This window comes from Heterodontus francisci, chromosome 33 (genome assembly GCF_036365525.1).
Source record: "Heterodontus francisci isolate sHetFra1 chromosome 33, sHetFra1.hap1, whole genome shotgun sequence".
Lineage (NCBI taxonomy): Eukaryota > Metazoa > Chordata > Chondrichthyes > Heterodontiformes > Heterodontidae > Heterodontus > Heterodontus francisci.
In genome coordinates this window covers 11,613,551-11,634,887 of record NC_090403.1, presented here as the reverse complement: position 1 = coordinate 11,634,887, position 21,337 = coordinate 11,613,551, and positions in this window count along the sequence as shown.

Genomic DNA, 21,337 nt, shown 5'->3' with positions numbered 1-21,337 from the left:
AGGAGGCTGATTTGGAGAGGCAGCAGGAGGACCTGGGAGGAGGCTGATTTGGAGAGGCAGCAGGAGGACCTTGGAGGAGGCTGATTTGGAGAGGCAGCAGGAGGACCTGGGAGGAGGCTGATTTGGAGAGGCAGCAGGAGGACCTTGGAGGAGGCTGATTTGGAGAGGCAGCAGGAGGACCTGGGAGGAGTCTGATCCGGAGAGGCAGCAGGAGGACCTGGGAGGAGGCTGATTCGGGAGGCGGCAGGAGGACCTGGGAGGAGGCTGATCCGGAGTGGCAGCAGGAGGACCTGTGAGGAGGCTAATCCGGAGAGGCAGCAGGAGGACCTGGGAGGCGTCTGATTCGGAGTGGCAGCAGGAGGACCTGGAAGGAGGCTGATCCGGAGAGGCAGCAGGAGGACCTGGGAGGAGGCTGATCCGGAGTGGTGGCAGGAGGACCTGGGAGGAGGCTGATCCGGAGAGGTGGCAGGCGGACCTGGGAGGAGGCTAATTTGGAGAGGTGGTAGGCGGACCTGGGAGGAGGCTGATCCGGAGAGGCGGCAGGCGGACCTGGGAGGAGGCTGATTTGGAGTGGTCTAGGCGGACCTGGGAGGAGGCTGATCCGGAGAGGCAGCAGGAGGACCTGGGAGGAGGCTGATCCGGAGTGGTGGCAGGCGGACCTGGGAGGAGGCTGATCCGGAGTGGCAGCAGGAACCTGGGAGGAGGCTGATTTGGAGAGGCAGCAGGAGGACCTTGGAGGAGGCTGATTCGGAGAGGCAGCAGGAGGACCTGGGATGCGTCTGATTCGGAGTGGCAGCAGGAGGACCTTGGAGGAGGCTGATTTGGAGAGGCAGCAGGAGGACCTTGGAGGAGGCTGATTTGGAGAGGCAGCAGGAGGACCTGGGAGGAGGCTGATTAGGAGAGGCAGCAGGAGGACCTTGGAGGAGGCTGATTTGGAGAGGCAGCAGGAGGACCTTGGAGGAGGCTGATTTGGAGAGGCAGCAGGAGGACATTGGAGGAGGCTGATTTGGAGAGGCAGCAGGAGGACCTGGGAGGAGGCTGATCCGGAGAGGCAGCAGGAGGACCTGTGAGGAAGCTAATCCGGAGAGGCAGCAGGAGGACCTGAGAGGAGGCTGATCCGGAGAGGCAGCAGGAGCACCTGGAAGGCGGCTGATCCGGAGAGGCAGCAGGAGGACCTGGGAGGAGTCTGATCCGGAGAAGCAGCAGGAGGACCTGGGAGGAGGCTGATCCGGAGTGGTGGCAGGCGGACCTGGGAGGAGGCTGATCCGGAGTGGCAGCAGGAGGACCTGGGAGGAGGCTGATTTGGAGAGGCAGCAGGAGGACCTTGGAGGAGGCTGATTTGGAGAGGCAGCAGGAGGTCCTGGGAGGAGTCTGATCCGGAGAGGCAGCAGGAGGACCTGGGAGGAGGCTGATTTGGAGAGGCAGCAGGAGGACCTTGGAGGAGGCTGATTTGGAGAGGCAGCAGGAGGACCTTTGAGGAGGCTAATCTGGAGAGGCAGCAGGAGGACCTGAGAGGAGGCTGATCCGGAGAGGCAGCAGGAGGACCTGGAAGGCGGCTGATCCGGAGAGGCAGCAGGAGGACCTGGGAGGAGTCTGATCCGGAGAGGCAGCAGGAGGACCTGGGAGGAGGCTGATCCGGAGTGGTGGAAGGAGGACCTGGGAGCAGGCTGATTCGGAGATTTGGCAGGAGGACCTGGGAGGAGGCTGATCCGGAGAGGCAGCAGGAGTACCTTGGAGGAGGCTGATTTGGAGAGGCAGCAGGAGGACCTTGGAGGAGGCTGATTTGGAGAGGCAGCAGGAGGACCTGGGAGGAGGCTGATCCGGAGAGGCAGCATGAGGACCTGGAAGGCGGCTGATACGGAGAGGCAGCAGGAGGACCTCGGAGGAGGCTGATCCGGAGTGCTGGCAGGAGGACCTGGAAGGAGGCTGATCCGGAGAGGCAGTAGGAGGACCTGGGAGGAGGCTGATTTGGAGAGGCAGCAGGAGGACCTTGGAGGAGGCTGATCCGGAGAGGCAGCAGGAGGACCTGGGATGCGTCTGATTCGGAGTGGCAGCAGGAGGACCTTGGAGGAGACTGATTTGGAGAGGCAGCAGGAGGACCTTGGAGGAGGCTGATTTGGAGAGGCAGCAGGAGGACCTGGGAGGAGGCTGATTAGGAGAGGCAGCAGGAGGACCTTGGAGGAGGCTGATTTGGAGAGGCAGCAGGAGGACCTTGGAGGAGGCTGATTTGGAGAGGCAGCAGGAGGACATTGGAGGAGGCTGATTTGGAGAGGCAGCAGGAGGACCTGGGAGGAGGCTGATCCGGAGAGGCAGCAGGAGGACCTGTGAGGAAGCTAATCCGGAGAGGCAGCAGGAGGACCTGAGAGGAGGCTGATCCGGAGAGGCAGCAGGAGCACCTGGAAGGCGGCTGATCCGGAGAGGCAGCAGGAGGACCTGTGAGGAAGCTAATCCGGAGTGGTGGCAGGCGGACCTGGGAGGAGGCTGATCCGGAGTGGCAGCAGGAGGACCTGGGAGGAGGCTGATTTGGAGAGGCAGCAGGAGGACCTGGGAGGAGGCTGATTTGGAGAGGCAGCAGGAGGACCTTTGAGGAGGCTAATCTGGAGAGGCAGCAGGAGGACCTGAGAGGAGGCTGATCCGGAGAGGCAGCAGGAGGACCTGGAAGGCGGCTGATCCGGAGAGGCAGCAGGAGGACCTGGGAGGAGTCTGATCCGGAGAGGCAGCAGGAGGACCTGGGAGGAGGCTGATCCGGAGTGGTGGCAGGAGGACCTGGGAGCAGGCTGATTCGGAGATTTGGCAGGAGGACCTGGGAGGAGGCTGATCCGGAGAGGCAGCAGGAGTACCTTGGAGGAGGCTGATTTGGAGAGGCAGCAGGAGGACCTGGGAGGAGGCTGATCCGGAGAGGCAGCATGAGGACCTGGAAGGCGGCTGATACGGAGAGGCAGCAGGAGGACCTCGGAGGAGGCTGATCCGGAGTGCTGGCAGGAGGACCTGGAAGGAGGCTGATCCGGAGAGGCAGTAGGAGGACCTGGGAGGAGTCTGATCCGGAGTGGTGGAAGGAGGACCTGGGAGGAGGCTGATCCAGAGAGGCAGCAGGAGGACCTTGGAGGAGGCTGATCCGGAGTGGTGGCAGGCGGACCTGGGAGGAGGCTGATCCGGAGTGGCAGCAGGAGGACCTTGGAGGAGGCTGATTTGGAGAGGCAGCAGGTGGACCTTGGAGGAGGCTGATCCGGAGTGGTGGCAGGCGGACCTGGGAGGAGGCTGATCCGGAGTTGAAGCAGGAGGACCTGGGAGGAGGCTGATTTGGAGAGGCAGCAGGAGGACCTTGGAGGAGGCTGATCTGGAGTGGTGGCAGTCGGACCTGGGAGGAGGCTGATCCGGAGTGGCAGCAGGAGGACCTTGGAGGAGGCTGATTTGGAGAGGCAGCAGGAGGACCTGGGAGGAGTCTGATCCGGAGAGTCAGCGGGAGGACCTGGGAGGAGGCTGATTCGGGAGGCGGCAGGAGGACCTGGGAGGCGTCTGATCCGGAGAGGCAGCGGGAGGACCTTGGAGGAGGCTGATCCAGAGAGGCAGCAGGAGGACCTGGAAGGAGGCTAATCCGGAGAGTCAGCAGGAGGACCTGGGAGGAGGCTGATCCGGAGAGGCAACAGGAGGACCTGGAAGGAGGCTGATCCGGAGAGGCAGCAGGAGGACCTGGGAGGAGGCTGATCCGGAGTGGTGGCAGGAGGACCTGGAAGTAGGCTGATCTGGAGAGGCAGTAGGAGGACCTGGGAGGTGTCTGATCCGGAGTGGTGGCAGGAGGACCTGGGAGGAGGCTGATCCAGAGAGGCAGCAGGAGGACCTGGGAGGAGGCTGATCCGGAGAGGCAGCAGGAGGATCTGGGAGGAGTCTGATCCAGAGAGGGAGCAGGAGGACCTGGGAGGAGGCTGATCCGGAGTGGTGGCAGGAGGACCTGGAAGGAGGCTGATCCGGAGAGGCAGCAGGAGGACCTGGGAGGAGGCTGATTTGGAGAGTCAGCAGGAGGACCTGGGAGGAGGCTGATTAGGAACGGCAGCATGAGGACCTTGGAGGAGGCTGATTTGGAGAGGCAGCAGGAGGAGCTGGGAGGAGGCTGATTTGGAGAGGTAGCAGGAGAACCTGGGAGGTGGCTAATCCGGAGAGGCAGCAGGAGGACCTGTGAGGAGGCTAATCCGGAGAGGCAGCAGGAGGACCTGGGAGGAGGCTGATCCGGAGAGGCAGCAGGAGGACATGGAAGGAGGCTGATCCGGAGAGGCAGCAGGAGGACCTGGGAGGAGGCCGATCCGGAGTGGTGGCAGGAGGACCTGGAAGGAGGCTGATTTGGAGTGGTGGCAGGCGGACCTGGGAGGAGGCTTATCTGGAGTTGCAGCAGGAGGACCTGGGAGGTGGCTGATTTGGAGTGGCAGCAGGAGGACCTGGGAGGAGGCTGATCCGGAGTGGTGGCAGGCGGACCTGGGAGGAGGCTGATCCGGAGTGGCAGCAGGAGGACCTTGGAGGAGGCTGATTTGGAGAGGCAGCAGGAGGACCTTGGAGGAGGCTGATTTGGAGAGGCAGCAGGAGGACCTGGGAGGAGTCTGATTTGGAGAGGCAGCAGGAGGACCTGGGAGGAGGCTGATTCGGGAGGCGGCAGGAGGACCTGGGAGGCGTCTGATTCGGAGTGGCAGCAGGAGGACCTGTGAGGAGGCTAATCCGGAGAGGCAGCAGGAGGACCTGGGAGGAGGCTGATCCGGAGAGGCAGCAGGAGGACCTGGAAGGAGGCTGATCCGGAGTGGTGGCAGGAGGACCTGGAAGTAGGCTGATCCGGAGAGGCAGTAGGAGGACCTGGGAGGAGTCTGATCCGGAGTGGTGGCAGGAGGACCTGGGAGGAGGCTGATCCAGAGAGGCAGCAGGAGGACCTGGGAGGAGGCTGATCCGGAGAGGCAGCAGGAGGACCTGGGAGGAGTCTGATCCGGAGGCAGCAGGAGGACCTGGGAGGAGGCTGATTTGGAGTGGCAGCAGGAGGACCTGGGAGGAGGCTGATCCGGAGTGGTGGCAGGCGGACCTGGGAGGAGGCTGATCCGGAGAGGCAGCAGGAGGACATTGGAGGAGGCTGATTTGGAGAGGCAGCAGGAGGACCTGGGAGCAGGCTGATTTGGAGAGGCAGCAGGAGGACCTGGGAGGAGTCTGATCCGGAGAGGGAGCAGGAGGACCTGGGAGGAGGCTGATTCGGGAGGCGGCAGGAGGACCTGGGAGGCGTCTGTTTCGGAGTGGCAGCAGGAGGACCTGTGAGGAGGCTAATCCGGAGAGGGAGCAGGAGGACCTGTAAGGAGGCTGATCCGGAGAGGCAGCAGGAGGACCTGGGAGGAGGCTGATCCGGAGAGGCAGCAGGAGGTCCTGGAAGGAGGCTAATCCGGAGAGTCAGCAGGAGGACCTGGGAGGAGGCTGATCCGGAGAGGCAACAGGAGGACCTGGAAGGAGGCTGATCCGGAGAGGCAGCAGGAGGACCTGGGAGGTGTCTGATCCGGAGTGGTGGCAGGAGGACCTGGGAGGAGGCTGATCCAGAGAGGCAGCAGGAGGACCTGGGAGGAGGCTAATCCGGAGAGGCAGCAGGAGGATCTGGGAGGAGTCTGATCCGGAGAGGGAGCAGGAGGACCTGGGAGGAGGCTGATCCGGAGTGGTGGCAGGAGGACCTGGAAGGAGGCTGATCCGGAGAGGCAGCAGGAGGACCTGGGAGGAGTCTGATCCGGAGAGGCAGCAGGAGGACCTGGGAGGAGGCTGATCCGGAGTGGTGGCAGGAGGACCTGGGAGGAGGCTGATCCGGAGAGGTGGCAGGCGGACCTGTGAGGAGGCTAATTTGGAGAGGTGGTATGCGGACCTGGGAGGAGGCTGATCCGGACAGGCGGCAGGAGGACCTGGGAGGAGGCTGATCCGGAGTTGCAGCAGGAGGACCTTGGAGGAGGCTGATTTGGAGAGGCAGCAGGAGGACCTGGGAGGAGGCTGATTAGGAGCGGCAGCAGGAGGAGCTGGGAGGAGGCTGATTTGGAGAGGCAGCAGGAAAACCTGGGAGGTGGCTAATCCGGAGAGGCAGCAGGAGGACCTGTGAGGAGGCTAATCCGGAGAGGCAGCAGGAGGACCTGGGAGGAGGCTGATCTGGAGAGGCAGCAGGAGGACATGGAAGGAGGCTGATCCGGAGAGGCAGCAGGAGGACCTGGGAGGAGGCCGATCCGGAGTGGTGGCAGGAGGACCTGGAAGGAGGCTGATTTGGAGTGGTGGCAGGCGGACCTGGGAGGAGGCTTATCCGGAGTTGCAGCAGGAGGACCTGGGAGGAGGCTGATTTGGAGTGGCAGCAGGAGGACCTGGGAGGAGGCTGATCCGGAGTGGTGGCAGGCGGACCTGGGAGGAGGCTGATCCGGAGTGGCAGCAGGAGGACCTTGGAGGAGGCTGATTTGGAGAGGCAGCAGGAGGACCTGGGAGGAGGCTGATCCGGAGAGGCAGCAGGAGGACCTGGGAGGAGTCTGATCCGGAGGCAGCAGGAGGACCTGGGAGGAGGCTGATCCGGAGAGGCAGCAGGAGGACATTGGAGGAGGCTGATTTGGAGAGGCAGCAGGAGGACCTGGGAGCGGGCTGATTTGGAGAGGCAGCAGGAGGACCTGGGAGGAGGCTGATTCGGGAGGCGGCAGGAGGACCTGGGAGGCGTCTGTTTCGGAGTGGCAGCAGGAGGACCTGTGAGGAGGCTAATCCGGAGAGGGAGCAGGAGGACCTGGAAGGAGGCTGATCCGGAGTGGTGTCAGGAGGACCTGGAAGTAGGCTGATCCGGAGAAGCAGTAGGAGGACCTGGGAGGAGTCTGATCCGGAGTGGTGGCAGGAGGTCCTGGGAGGAGGCTGATTCGGAGAGGCAGCAGGAGGACCTGGGAGGAGTCTGATCCGGAGAGGCAGCAGGAGGACCTGGGAGGAGGCTGATCCGGAGTGGTGGCAGGAGGACCTGGAAGGAGGCTGATCCGGAGAGGCAGCAGGAGGACCTGGGAGGAGTCTGATCCGGAGTGGTGGCAGGAGGACCTGGGAGGAGGCTAATTTGGAGAGGTGGTAGGCGGACCTGGGAGGAGGCTGATCCGGAGTTGCAGCAGGAGGACCTGGGAGGAGGCTGATTTGGAGTGGCAGCAGGAGGACCTGGGAGGAGGCTGATCCGGAGTGGTGGCAGGCGGACCTTGGAGGAGGCTGATCCGGAGTGGCAGCAGGAGGACCTGGGAGGAGGCTGATTTGGAGTGGCAGCAGGAGGACCTGGGATGCGTCTGATTCGGAGTGGCAGCAGGAGGACCTTGGAGGAGGCTGATTTGGAGAGGCAGCAGGAGGACCTGGGAGGAGGCTGATCCGGAGAGGCAGCAGGAGGACCTGGAAGGAGGCTGATCCGGAGAGGCAGCAGGAGGACCTGTGAGGAGGCTAATCCGGAGAGGCAGCAGGAGGACCTGGAAGGAGGCTGATCCTGAGAGGCAGCAGGAGGACCTGGGAGGAGGCTGATCCGGAGTGGTGGCAGGACGACCTGGGAAGAGGCTGATCCGGAGTGGTGGCAGGAGGACCTGGAAGGAGGCTGATCCGGAGAGGCAGTAGGAGGACCTGGGAGGAGGCTGATCCGGAGAGGCAGCAGGAGGACATTGGAGGAGGCTGATCCGGTGAGGCAGCAGGAGGACCTGGGGGGAGGCTGATCCGGAGTGGTGGTAGCAGGACCTGGAAGGAGGCTGATCCGGAGAGGCAGCAGGAGGACCTGGGAGGAGGCTGATCCGGAGTGGTGGCAGGAGGACCTGGGAGGAGGCTGATCCGGAGGGGAGGCAGGAGGACCTGGAAGGAGGCTGATCCGGAGAGGCAGCAGGAGGACCTGGGAGGAGGCTGATCCAGAGAGGCAGCAGGAGGACCTGGGAGGAGGCGGATCCGGAGAGGCAGCAAGAGGACCTGGGAGGAGTCTGATCCGGAGTGGTGGCAGGAGGACCTGGGAGGAGTCTGATCCGGAGAGGCAGCAGGAGAACCAGGGAGGAGTCTGATCCGGAGAGTCAGCAGGAGGACCTGTGAGGAGGCTAATCCGGAGAGGCAGCAGGAGGCCCTGGGAGGAGGCTGATCCGGAGAGGCAGCCGGAGGACCTGGAAGGAGGCTGATCCGGAGAGGCAGCAGGAGGACCTGGGAGGAGGCTGATCCGGAGTGGTGGCAGGAGGACCTGGAAGGAGGCTGATCCAGAGAGGCAGCAGGAGGACCTGGGAGGAGGCTGATCTGGAGAGGCAGCAGGAGGACCTTGGAGGAGTCTGATCCGGAGAGGCAGCAGGAGGACCTGGGAGGAGCTTGATCCGGAGTGGTGGCAGGAGGACCTGGAAGGAGGCTGATCCGGAGAGGCAGCAGGAGGACCTGGGAGGAGTCTGATCCGGAGAGGCAGCAGGAGGACCTGGGAGGATGCTGATCCGGAGTGGTGGCAGGAGGACCTGGAAGGATGCTGATCCAGAGAGGCAGCAGGAGGACCTGGGAGGAGGCTGATCCGGAGAGGCGGCAGGTTGACCTGGGAGGAGTCTGATCCGAAGAGGCAGCAGGAGGACCTGGGAGGAGGCTGATCCGGAGTGGTGGCAGGAGGACCTGGAAGGAGGCTGATCCGGAGAGGCAGCATAGGACCTGGGAGGAGTCTGATCCGGAGAGGCAGCAGGAGGACCTGGAAGGAGGCTGATCCAGAGAGGCAGCAGGAGGACCTGGGAGGAGGCTGATCCGCAGTGGTGGCAGGAGGACCTGGGAGGAGGCGGATCCGGTGAGGCAGCAAGAGGACCTGGGAGGAGTCTGATCCGGAGTGGTGGCAGGAGGACCTGGGAGGAGTCTGATCCGGAGAGGCAGCAGGAGGACCTGGGAGGAGGCTGATCCAGAGAGGCAGCAGGAGGACCTGGGAGGAGTCATATCCGGAGAGTCAGCAGGAGGACCTGTGAGGAGGCTAATCCGGAGAGGCAGCAGGAGGACCTGGGAGCCGGCTGATCCGGAGAGGCAGCAGGAGGACCTGGAAGGAGGCTGATCCGGAGAGGCAGCAGGAGGACCTGGGAGGAGGCTGATCCGGAGAGGCAGCAGGAGGACCTGGGAGGAGTCTGATCCGGACTGGTGGCAGGAGGACCTGGAAGGAGGCTGATCCGGAGAGGCAGCAGGAGGACCTGGGAGGAGTCTGATCCGGAGTGGTGCCAGGAGGACCATGAAGGAGGCTGATCCAGAGAGGCAGCAGGAGGACCTGGGAGGAGGCTGATCCGGAGTGGTGGCAGGAGGACCTGGAAGGAGGGTGATCCGGAGAGACAGCAGGAGGACCTGGGAGGAGGCTGATCCGGAGAGGCAGCAGGAGGACCTGGGAGGAGGCTGATCCGGAGAGGCAGCAGGAGGCCCTGGGAGGAGGCTGATCCGGAGTGGTGGCAGGAGGACCTGGAAGGAGGCTGATCCGGAGAGGCAGCAGGAGGACCTGGGAGGAGTCTGATCCGGAGAGGCAGCAGGAGGACCTGGGAGTAGTCTGATCCGGAGAGGCAGCAGGAGGACCTGGAAGGAGGCTGATCCAGAGAGGCAGCAGGAGGACCTGGGAGGAGGCTGATCCGGAGTGGTGGCAGGAGGACCAGGGAGGAGGCAGATCCGGAGATGCAGCAAGAGGACCTGGGAGGAGTCTGATCCGGAGTGGTGGCAGGAGGACCTGGCAAGAGGCTGATCCGGAGAGGCAGCAGGAGGACCTGGGAGGAGTCTGATCTGGAGAGGCAGCAGGAGGACCTGGGAGGAGTCTGATCTGGAGAGGCAGCAGGAGGACCTGGGAGGAGTCTGATCCGGAGAGGTGGCAGGAGGACCTGGGAGGAGGCTGATCCGGAGAGGCGGCACGCTCTCTGCTCTGTCTGTGTTGGCGCGCTGAAATTCGAAAGACGGGGGGAAAACGTAGCGACATCACGAGAAATCTGCAAGTTGATTGGTTGGGTATGTAACAGCTGTTAGTGTATTTAAATAGCTTAAAAAATCCGGTGAAAGATTTTTTTTGAATAAAACCTCAAAACCTACAGTATAAGTGACAAGGTGAGTACTACCAAAGTGTGTGCTTTTTTAATAATTTGTGTAATTTATGAAGCACTTTACAATTGTACTGGGTAGTGTTTGGAGTAGAACAAGGTCCCGACTGTAATTAGTATTTTTTATAGGGAGTAAGAGGTAAGTCATGGCAGGAGAGCTCAGCCCTGTTATATGCTCCTCCTGTGCTGTGTAGGAAATCAGGGACGCTTCCAGTGTCCCAGACGACCATGTGTGCAGGATGTGTATCCATCTGCAGCTACTGACTACCCGCATTACGGAGCTGGAGCTGCGGGTGGATTCACTGTGGAGCATCCATGATGCTGAGGACATTGTGGATAGCACGTTTAGTGAGGTGGTCACACCTCAGGTAATGGCTGCACAGGCAGAAAAGGGATGGGTGACCACCAGGCAGAGCAGTAGGCGTAGGCAGGTAGTGCAGGAGTCCCTTGTGGCCATCCCCCTCTCAAACAGATATACCGCTTTAGATACCGTTGGGAGGGACGGCCTTCCAGGGGAAAGCAGCAACAGCCAAGTTCGTGGCACCAAGGATGGCTCTGCTGCACAGCAGTGGTGTTAGGAAAGACTGGGAGAGCCATAGTGATAGGAGATTCAATTGTAAGGGGAACAGACAGGCGGTTCTATGGCCTCAAACGTGACTCCAGGATGCTATGTTGCCTCCCTGGTGCAAGTGTCAAGGATGTCTCGGAGTGGCTGCAGGACATTAGGAAGGGGGAGGGTGAACAGTCAGTGGTTCTGGTACATGTCGGTACCAACGACATAGGTATAAAAAGGGATGAGGTCCTGCAAGATGAATTTAAGGAGTAAGGAGGTAAATTAAACAGCAGGACCTCAAAGGAAGTAATCTCAGGATTACTTCCTGTGCCACGTGTCAGTGAATATAGGACCAGGAGAATAGACCAGATGAATGAGTGGCTGGAGAAATGGCGCAGGAGGGAAGGATTTAGATTCCTGGGACATTGGCACCGGTTCTGGCGAAGGTGGGACCTGCACGAGTGGGACGGGTTACACCCACACAGGACCAGAACCAGTGACCTCGCGGGGGGTTTGCTAGAGCTTTTGGGGAGGATTTAAACTAGAATGGTAGGGGGATGGGAACCCAAGCGAGGAGACTGAGGAGGAGGAAACAAGGATAGAAACGACAGACAGGAAACAAAAAGGCAAGTGTGGAAGGCATAGGAATCATGGGCAAGAAACAAATAGGGCCATAGTGTGAAATAATACTAAGATGACTAAGAATGTTTAGAAGACAAGCCTGAAGGCATTGTGTCTCAATGCGCGGAGTATTCGCAATAAGGTAGGCGAATTAACTGCGCAAATAGATGTAAATGAAGGTGTCAGTTATGGCTCAGTGGTAGCCCTCTCACTTCTGAGCCAGAGGGTTGTGGGTTCAAGTCCCACTCGACAGATTTAAGTTCATAATTCAGGCTGGTACTACAGTGCAATAATGGTGGAGTGCTGCACTGTTGGAGGTGCTGTCTTTGTAAGTTAAAAGTTAATTCCCTTTTGTTTTCGGAGGACCAGGGGACTGCTGGGTAAGTGAAAACTATATATTTGGACGGTTTAAAATCAATTTCTTTTAGTTTTGGTTGCAGCAGCTTGGACAGAAGCAGAGGTACGGAGCGAACTTACAGCTCGGAGGTCAATTTCAGTGTAAGTTAAAAGTTAATTCCCTTTTGTTTTCAGAGGACCAGGGGACTGTTGGGGAAGTGAAAACTATATATTTGGGCGGTGGCTGTACCCGAGACACTACACGTGTAGTGTCTCACACCCACCCTCCTCCTCTAACCAAAAAAAAGGACTCTGGTGTGTTGGTAAGGTAAGCTTTTTATTTAAAAAGTTCTGTCCGTCGGATTGCTAAGCTAACAAGTTTTGACTTTTTTTGGGGGGGGTTTTCAGTAGATTTGTTGGGAATTTAGAATTGTGGGAATGGAGGTTAAGGCAGTTGTATGTTCCTCCTGCAGAATGTGGGAGGTAAGGGTCGCCAAGAGTGTCCCTGCTGACTGCATCTGCGGGAGGTGCAGCCAACTCCAGCTCCTCGAGAACCACGTCAGGGAACTGGAGCTGGAGCTGGATGAACTTCGGATCATTCGGGAGGCGGAGGGGGTTATTGAGAGGAGTAATGGGGAGGTAGTCACACCTCAGGTAAAAGAAGTAGGTAGATGGGTTACGGTCAGGGGAAGGAGAGGGAACCAGCAGGCAGTGCAGGGATCCCCTGTGGCCGTTTCCCTCAACAACAGGTATACCGTTTTGGATACTGTTGCGGGGGACGACTTACCAGGGGTAAGCAATGGGGTACAGGTCTCTGGCACAGAGTCTGTCCCTGTTGCTCAGAAGGGAAGGGGGAAGAGGAGCATAGCATTCGTCATTGGGGACTCCATAGTTAGGGGAACAGATAGGAGGTTCTGTGGGAACGAGAGAGACTCACGGTTGGTGTGTGGCCTCCCAGGTGCCAGGGTTCGTGATGTCTCGGATCGTGTTTTTGGGATCCTTAAGGGGGAGGGGGAGCAGCCCCAAGTCGTGGTCCACATAGGCACCAACGACATAGGTAGAAAGAGAGATGGGGATTTAAGACAGAAATTCAGGGAGCTAGGGTGGAAGCTTAGAGCGAGCACAAACAGAGTTGTTATCTCTGGGTTGTTGCCCGTGCCACGTGATAGCGAAGCGAGGAATAGGGAGAGAGAGGAGTTGAACATGTGGCTGCAGGGATGGTGTAGGAGGGAGGGTTTTGGTTTCCTGGATAATTGGGGCTCTTTCTGGGGTAGGTGGGACCTCTACAAACAGGATGGTCTTCACTTGAACCAGAGGGGTACCAATATCCTGGGGGGGAGATTTGCTAGTGCTCTTCGGGGGGGTTTAAACTAATTCAGCAGGGGAATGGGAACCTAAATTGTAGTTCCAGTGTACAGGATGTTGAGAGTAGTGAGGTCAGGGATAAGGTTACAAGGACGCAAGAGGGCACTGGCAAGCAAGAACTTGGTTTAAAGTGTGTCTACTTCAACGCCAGGAGCATCCGGAATAAGGTGGGTGAGCTTGCAGCATGGGTTGGTACTTGGGATCTCGATGTAGTGGCCATTTCGGAGACATGGGTAGAGCAGGGGCAGGAATGGATGTTGCAGGTTCCGGGATTTAGATGTTTCAGTAAGAACAGAGAAGATGGTAAAAGGTGGGGGGGAGGTGTGGCATTGTTAATCAAGGAGAGTATTACAGCGGCAGAAAGGACGTTTGAGGACTCGTCTACTGAGGTAGTAAGGGCCGAGGTTAGAAAGAGGAGAGGAGAGGTCACCCTGTTGGGAGTTTTCTATAGACCGCCGAATAGTTCCAGAGATGTAGAGGAAAGGATAGCGAAGATGATTCTCGACAGGGACGAGAGTAACAGGGTAGTTGTTATGGGGGACTTTAACTTTCCAAATATTGACTGGAAATACTATAGTTCGAGTACTTTAGATGGGTCAGTTTTTGTCCAGTGTGTGCAGGAGGGTTTTCTGACACAGTATGTGGACAGGCCAACCAGGGGCGATGCCACATTGGATTTGGTACTGGGTAATGAACCCGGCCAGGTGTTAGATTTAGATGTAGGTGAGCACTTTGGTGATAGTGATCACAATTCGGTTAGGTTTACCTTAGCGATGGGCAGGGACAGGTATATACCGCAGGGCAAGAATTATAGCTGGGGGAAAGGAAATTATGATGCGATTAGGCAAGATTTAGGATGCGTAGGATGGGGAAGGAAACTGCAGGGGATGGGCACAATAGAAATGTGGAGCTTATTCAAGGAGCAGCTACTGCGTGTCCTTGATAAGTATGTACCTGTCAGGCAGGGAGGAAGTTGTCGAGCGAGGGAGCCGTGGTTTACTAAAGAAGTTGAAATGCTTGTCAAAAGGAAGAAGAAGGCTTATGTTTGGATGAGACGTGAAGGCTAAGTTAGGGCGCTTGAGAGTTACAAGCTAGCCAGGAAGGATCTGAAGGGAGAGCTAAGAAGAGCAAGGAGAGGACACGAGAAGTCATTGGCGGATAGGATCAAGGAAAACCCTAAGGCTTTCTATAGGTATATCAGGAATAAAAGAATGACTAGAGTTAGATTAGGGCCAATCAAGGATAGTAGTGGGAAGTTGTGTGTGGAATCAGAGGAGATAGGGGAAGCGTTAAATGAATATTTTTCGTCAGTATTTACAGTAGAGAAAGAAAATGTTGTCGAGGAGAATACTGAGATTCAGACTACTAGGCTAGATGGGATTGAGGTTCACAAGGAGGAGGTGTTAGCAATTTTGGAAAGTGTGAAAATAGATAAGTCCCCTGGGCCAGATGGGATTTATCCTAGGATTCTCTGGGAAGCCAGGGAGGAGATTGCAGAGCCTTTGTCCTTGATCTTTATGTCGTCATTGTCAACAGGAATAGTGCCGGAAGACTGGAGGATAGCAAATGTTGTCCCCTTGTTCAAGAAGGGGAGTAGAGACAGCCCTGGCAATTATAGACCTGTGATCCTTACTTCAGTTGTGGGTAAAATGTTGGAAAAGGTGATAAGAGACAGGATTTATAATCATCTTGAAAAGAATAAGTTCATTTGCGATAGTCAGCACGGTTTTGTGAAGGGTAGGTCGTGCCTCACAAACCTTATTGAGCTTTTCGAGAAGGTGACCAAACAGGTGGATGAGGGTAAAGCAGTGGATGTGGTGGATATGGATTTCAGTAAGGCGTTTGATAAGGTTCCCCACGGTAGGCTATTGCAGAAAATACGGAAGTATGGGGTTGAAGGTGATTTAGAGCTTTGGATCAGAAATTGGCTAGCTGAAAGAAGACAGAGGGTGGTGGTTGATGGCAAATGTTCATCCTGGAGTTTAGTTACTAGTGGTGTACCGCAAGGATCTGTTTTGGGGCCATTGCTGTTTGTCATTTTTATAAATGACCTGGAAGAGGGTGTAGAAGGGTGTGTTAGTAAATTTGCGGATGACACGAAGGTCGGTGGAGTTGTGGATAGTGCCGAAGGATGTTGTAGGGTACAGAGGGACATAGATAGGCTGCAGAGCTGGGCTGAGAGATGGCAAATGGAGTTTAATGCGGAAAAGTGTGAGGTGATTCACTTTGGAAGGAGTAACAGGAATGCAGAGTACTGGGCTAATGGGAAGATTCTTGGTAGTGTAGATGAACAGAGAGATCTTGGTGTCCAGTACATAAATCCCTGAAAGTTGCCACCCAGGTTAATAGGGCTGTTAAGAAGGCATATGGTGTGTCAGCTTTTATTAGTAGGGGGATCGAGTTTCGGAGCCACGAGGTCATGCTGCAGCTGTACAAAACTCTGATGAGACCGCACCTGGAGTATTGCGTGCAGTTCTGGTCACCGCATTATAGGAAGGATGTGGAAGCTTTGGAAAGGGTGCAGAGGAGATTTACTAGGATGTTGCCTGGTATGGAGGGAAGGTCTTACGAGGAAAGGCTGAGGGACTTGAGGTTGTTTTCGTTGGAGAGAAGGAGGAGGAGAGGTGACTTAATGGAGACATATAAGATAATCAGAGGGTTAGATAGGGTGGATAGTGAGAGTCTTTTTCCTCGGATGGTGATGGCAAACACGAGGGGACATAGCTTTAAGTTGAGGGGTGATAGATATAGGACAGATGTCAGAGGTAGTTTCTTTACTCAGAGAGTAGTAGGGGCGTGGAACGCCCTGCCTGCAACAGTAGTAGACTCTCCAACTTTAAGGGCATTTAAGTGGTCATTGGAAAGACATATGGATGAAAATGGAATAGTGTCGGTCAGATGGTTTCACAGGTCGGCGCAACATCGAGGGCCGAAGGGCCTGTACTGCGCTGTAATGTTCTAATTCTAATTCTAAATGATACGATATAGTTGTGATCATGGGGACATGGCGGCAGGGTCACCAACGATGGGAACTGAACATCCAACGGTATTCAATATTTAGGAAGGACAGGCAAAAAGGGAAAGGAGGTGGAGTAACATAGTTAGTAAAAGAGGAAATCAATACAATAGTGAGTAAGGATATTCGCTCAGAGAATCCTGATGTGGAATCTGTATGGGGGGAGCTAAGAAACACCAAGGGGCAGAAAACATTGGTGGGGGTTGTATATAGACCCCCAAACAGCAGTGCAGATGTAGAGGATGGCATTGAACAGGAAATTAGAGACGCATGCAATAAGGGTGCAACTGTAATCATGGGTGATATTAATCATCATATAGATTGGGCAAACTAAATTAGCAATAATACTGTAGAGGAAGAATTCCTGAAGTATACGTGATGGTTTTTTGGACCAATGCGCAGGGAACCAACTAGAGAACAGGCCATCCTGGACTGAGTATTGAGAAAGGATGAGTTAACAATCTTGTTGTGCGGGGTCCCTTGGGAAGAGCGACCATAACATGCCAGAAATCTTCATTAAGATAGAGAGTGAGAGAGTTGGTTCTGAGACTCGGGTCCTGAATCTAAATAAAGGAAACTATGAAGGTATGAGGCGTAGGTTGGCTATGATAGATTGGGGAATGTTACTTAAAGGGCTGACAGTGGATAGGCAATGGTTAGCATTTAAAAAGCACCTGGATAAATTACATCAATTGTTCATTCCTGTCTGGCGCAAAAATAAAACAGGAAGGGTGGCTCAACCGTGGCTTACAAAAGAAATTAGGGATAGTATTAGATCCAAGGAGGAGAAATATAAAATGGCCAGAACAAGCAGCTAACCTGAGGATTGAGAACAGTTTAGAATTCAGCAAAGGAGGACAAAGGGATTGATTTAGAAGGGGAAAATAGAGTATGAGAGTAAGCTTGCAGAGAACATAATAGCTGACTGTAAAAGCTTCTATAGATATGTGAAGAGATAAAGATTAATGAAGACAAATGTGGGTCCCTTACAGTCAGAAACAGGGAAAATTATAATGGGGAACAAAGAAATGACAGACCAATTAAATACATACTTTGGTTCTGTCTTCACAAAGGAGGACACAAATTACCTCCCAGAAATGTTGGGGAACATAGGGTCTAGTGAGAAGGAAGAACTGTATGAAATTAATGTTAGTCGGGTATGGTGTTCGGGAAATTGATGGGATTGAAGGCCGATAAATCTCCCGGGCCTGATTATTTACATCCCAGAGTAGTTAAGGCATTGGCCCTCGAAATAGTAGATGCATTGCTGGTCATTTTTCAAAATTCTATAGACTCTGGAACAGTTCCAATGGATTGGAGGGTAGCTAATATAACCCCACTATTTAAAAAAGGAGGTAGAGAGAAAACAAGGAATTATAGACTGGTTAGCCTGACATCAGTAGTGGGGAAAATGCTAGAGTCCATTATAAATGATGTAATAGTAGAGCACTTGGAAATCAATGACAGGATTGGACAAAGTCAACATGGATTTACGAAAGGGAAATCATGCTTGACAAATCTACTGGAATTTTTTGAGGATGTAACTAATAGAATAGATAAGGGAGAACCAGTGGATGTGGTGTATTTGGACTTTCAGAAGGCTTTCAATAAGATCCCACATAAGAGATTAGCATGCAAAATTAAAGCACATGGGATTGGGGGTAAGGTACTGACACGGATAGAGAACTGGTTGGCAGACAGGAAAAAAGGGTAGGAATAAACAGGTATTTTTCCGAGTGGCAGGCTGTGACTTGTGGGGTACCACAGGGATCAGTGCTAGGACCCCAGCTATTCACAATATATATTAATGATATAGATGAGGGAATTAAATGTAATCTATCCAAGTTTGCAGATGACACCAAGCTGGGTGGGAGTGTGAGCTGTGAGGAGGATGCAAAGAAGCTCCAGTGTGATTTGGACAGGTTGAGTGAGTGGGCAGATGCAGTATGAAGGGGATAAATGTGATGTTATCCAGTTTGGTGGCAAAAACTGAAAGCAGATTATTATCTGAAAAATTATAGATTGGGAAAGGGGGAGGTACAGCGAGACCTGGTGTCCTTATGCACCAGTCGCTGAAAGTAAGCATGCTGGTGGAGCAGGCAGTTTAGAGGGCAAATAGTATCTTGGCCTTCATTGCGAGAGGATTCGAGTACAGGAGCAAGGATGTCTTTCTGCAATTATACAAGGCCTTGGTGAGACCACATCTGGAGTATTGTGTGCAGTTTTGGTCTCCTTATCTGAGGAAGGATGTTCTTGCAATGGAGGGAGTGCAGCGAAGGTTCACCAGATTGATTCCTGGGATGGCAGGACTGACGTATGAAGAGAGATTGGGCCGATTAGGCTTGTATTCACTAGAGTTTCAAAGAATGAGAAGGGATCTCATAGAAAGCTACGAAATTCTAACACAACTGGACAGACTAGCTGCAGGAAGGATGTTCCTGATGGCGGGGGAGTCCAGGACCAGGGGTCACAGAAAAAGGATAAGGGACAAGCCATTTAGGACTGAGATGAGGAGGGATTTCTTCACCCAGACAGTGGTGAATCTGTGGTATTCTCTACCACGGCACAGTGGCGCCGTGGTTAGCACTGCAGCCTCACAGCTCCAGCGACCTGGATTCAATTCTGCGTACTACCTGTGTGGAGTTTGCAAGTTCTCCCTGTGACTGTGTGGGCTTCTGCCGGGTGCTCTGGTTTCCTCCCACAGCCAAAGATTTGCAGGTTGATAGGTAAATTGCCACTAGTGTAGGTAGGTGGTCGGAGAAAGGTGGGAATGTGGTAACGAATATGGGATTAATGTAGGGTTAGTATAAAATGGGTGGTTGTTGATTGGCACAGACTCGGTGGGCCGAATGACCTGTTTCAGTGCTGTATCTGCCTATGGCTGTATTCAAGAAAGAGTTCGAGAGACCTTGGGGTGCAAGTACATAGTTCCCTGAAAGTGGCAACACAGGTAGACAGGGTGGTGAAGAAGGCGTATGGCATGCTTGCCTTCATTGGCCGAGGCATTAAGTACAAGAGTTGGGACATCATGTTACAGTTGTACATAATGTTGGTTAGGCCGCATTTGGAGTACTGTGTGCAGTTCTGGTCACCGCACTACAGGAAAGATGTGATTAAGTTAGAGAGGGTGCAGAAAAGATTCACCAGGATGTTGCCTGGTTTGGAGGGCTTGAGTTATAAAGAGAGATTGGATAGGCTGGGTCTGTTTTCCCTGGAGCGAAGGAGGCTGAGAGGGGACATGATAGAGGTATATAAAATAATGAGAGGCATAGATAGGGTAGATAGCCAGAGTCTGTTTCCCATGGTAGGGGTGACTAAAACTAGCGGGCATAGATTTAAGGTGAGAGGGAGGAGGTTTTAAAAGGGATCAAAGGGGTAAATTTTTCACACAAAGAATAGTGGGTATCTGGAATGAGCTGCCTGAGGAGGTGGTGGAGTCAGGAACAGTAGCGACATTTAAGAGGCATCTGGACAGGTACTTGAATGAGCAAGGCATAGAGGGATATGGAATTAATGCAGGCAGGTGGAATTAGTATAGATAGGCATTATGGTCGGCATGAACGTGGTGGGCCGAAAGGCCTGTTTCTATGCTGAACGAATCTATGACTCTATATATTTCTTAGCGCTAAAGGGATCAAGGGATATGAGGAAAAATCGGGAACAGGGTACTATATTTGGACGATCAGCCATGATCGTATTGAATGGTGGTGCAGGCTCGAAGGGCTGAATGGCCTACTCCTGCTCCTATGTTTCTATGTGGGATGGGTACACCCACAGTGCTATTAGAATGGGATTTCCAGGGTTTGACCCAGCATCAGAGAAGGAACGGCGATATAGTTCCGAGTCAGGATGGTGATGTTCCAATGCATCTGCTGCCCTTCCCTTCTAGGTGGTAGAGGTTGTGCCTTTGGAAGGTGCTGTTTAAGGAGCCTTGATACATTACTGCAGTGCATCTTGTAGATGGTACACACTGCTGCCACTGTGCATCGGTGGTGGAGGGAGTGAATGATAGTGGACGGGGTGCTAATGAAGCGGGCTGCTTTGTCCTGGATGCGGTTGAGTGTTGTTGGAGCTGCACCAAGTGGAGAGTATTCCAACACACTCCTGACTTGTGCCTTGTAGATGGTGGACAGGCTTTGGGGAGTCAGGAGGTGAGTTACTTGCTGCAAGATTCCTCGGCTCTGACCTGCTCTTGTTGCCACGGTATTTATATGGCTACTCCAGTTCAGTTTCTGGTCAATGGTAGGATTCAGCGATCGTAATACACTTGAATGTCAAGGGGAGATGGTTAGATCTCTCTTGTTGGAGATGGTCAGTGCCTGGTACTTAAGTGGCGCGATTGTTACTTGCCACTTATCAGCGCAAGCCTGGATATTGACCAGGTCTTACTGTATTTCGACATGACTGCTTCAGTATCTAAGGAGTCGAGAATGGTGCTGAACATTGTGCAATCATCAACGAACATCCCATTTTTGACCTTATGATTGCAGGAAGGTCAATGATGAAGCAGCTGAAGGTGGTTGGGCCTAGGCCACTTCCCTGAGGAACTCCTGCAATGATGTCCTGGAGCTGAAATGATTGCCCTCCAACAACGACAATCATCTTCCTTTGCGCTAGGTATGACTCCAACCAGTGGAGAGTTTTCCTCCTGATTCCCATTGTCCTCAGTTTTGCTAGGGCTCCTTGATGCCATACCGGGTCAAATGCTGCCTTGATGACAAGGGCAGTCGCTCTCACCTCACCTCTTGAGTTCAGCTATTTTGTCCATGTTTGAACCAAGGCTGTAATGAGGTAAGGAGCTGAGTGGCGTGTCACAGGCCCATCATCTGTGCGATTAAGCTGGTGTTTTCTCTGCAGCAACAGAGACAAGCAGCCAGATATCAACCAGAGAAGACCCGGTGGGGGCTCTCCTCCTCTCTTTCTCTCTCCAGTCCACCTTGCAATTTCGAAACCTGCCTGCTGGCTGTAACCACCGAGGTATATAGCTGCTGCAGGCAGAGACACTGTGAATGACATCATCTGTCTCGCTGTTCTCCAGGAGAACCAGCTGGCTACATCTGTAAGCTGGAAGCCTCAGGAACACCAAATTCTGCCAGAAGCCAGCCCAGTCACTAAACTCCACAGACTGTATGCCCCTTTTTATTGCTCAGGACTCTTATCCAACCAATCTATCCTTCCCCATTCTGTAACCCATTTGGCTGAGTGTGAACCTCGAGTTTGTGAGTGTGCGCGTGTAAAAGTGGGAGTGTACTTTATTATTTTACTTAGATCAGTTTAAGTACAATAAAGTTAACTTCTTTCTTTGTTAAACTCAAGTAAACCTGTAAGTTTGGTTCTTTTATGATCATAGCATGTAAATAGTTAAACACTCATTGAATTGGCAAGTGAATCCACGTTAAAAAAAGAAAT